The following is a 1,169-nucleotide window of genomic DNA, read 5'->3' as shown; positions in this document are numbered from 1 at the left end:
AAATGTTATCTACATTTTTTTAGTGTGGTAGTCTGTATATTATCATTTTTTATGTTGTTATTGTAAGTTAGTTATAATTCTTTGTAATACTTTCTGTAGTATCAGCAATAGTAGTATCATATCTGTGATAACAATTTTTATGATTGCCAATAAAAAAATATTGCTATTGCCAGTAATTATTTTCATTATGGCAATATCATCGTTCTGATAATCATTGTTTTAATTGCTGATATTATTGTTATTACTTTTATTAACATAGGTTATTACTACGAGTATCGATGGCAAAATTGCTGCGATAGTTTCATATAGTTCTCCGTGTCTCTCTCCATTAACAAGTTTTGGTGAAATTCAACAACTGAATTTTCGATCTTTTTGTCTACGAATTTCTTGAATTTAGTAGACAATTCTGCCTTGTGTTCCTCTTACCATACATTTTTTTTCTTCTACTTTTTTTCCTGGTAGGTCTTAGTTTCTTTCTTTTTTGTAAGACTAGAACGGTTAGGTCCGTTGTAAAACATTTTTAGTTGCTCTTATCTACAGTCACCAAGTCCACTTCCTCTGCCTCAGTTATACGAACAACTCACCTTGTAAATTACAGTTACGGTTGGCTCTCGATAGCACTTTCCGGCCTGTGTTCCCACCGCTTACAGCGATCCATTTCTTTTTTTTTTCAATGCGAATTGCTGTAACTGCTTGTTTCCCATTCACAGTCGTGGCGTTCCTTTTTATAATTTCTTCCTTGTCTGTTTATTTCGCGCCCAGTCGTGCCACCCTTTGTATTAGTTCTGTGCTTCCTTTGAACATTTACATAGGGAGTGAATAATCCCTTAATTAATTTCCTCCCCCATCTGCTGCCTTACATTTTCTCTTTTTAGTGTTTAATCTTGAATTGATTTAATAAATGATTCAGTTTCGTTTTTCATTGTTCCAGTTTTAACCATCCCTTACATATTATCTGGATTTACCTCGTATATTGACCAAGCAAGGGGTTTGTTTATTTATGATTCGTTTCTTGTTGTCTTTATGGGAGCTGGAATATCTTTAGTAGCTTCTCGTTCCTCTTACGAAGTTCAGAAAAGCTAGCCCATGTCTTTTGGTCTTCCTTAGTATTTTTCTAGCCCTAACTCTGATAATGTCACTTTGACTTCTGCTAACCATACTTTTAGGCG

This window comes from Penaeus monodon, chromosome 34 (assembly GCF_015228065.2).
Source record: "Penaeus monodon isolate SGIC_2016 chromosome 34, NSTDA_Pmon_1, whole genome shotgun sequence".
NCBI lineage: Eukaryota > Metazoa > Arthropoda > Malacostraca > Decapoda > Penaeidae > Penaeus > Penaeus monodon.
This window is presented reverse-complemented; position numbering follows the sequence as displayed.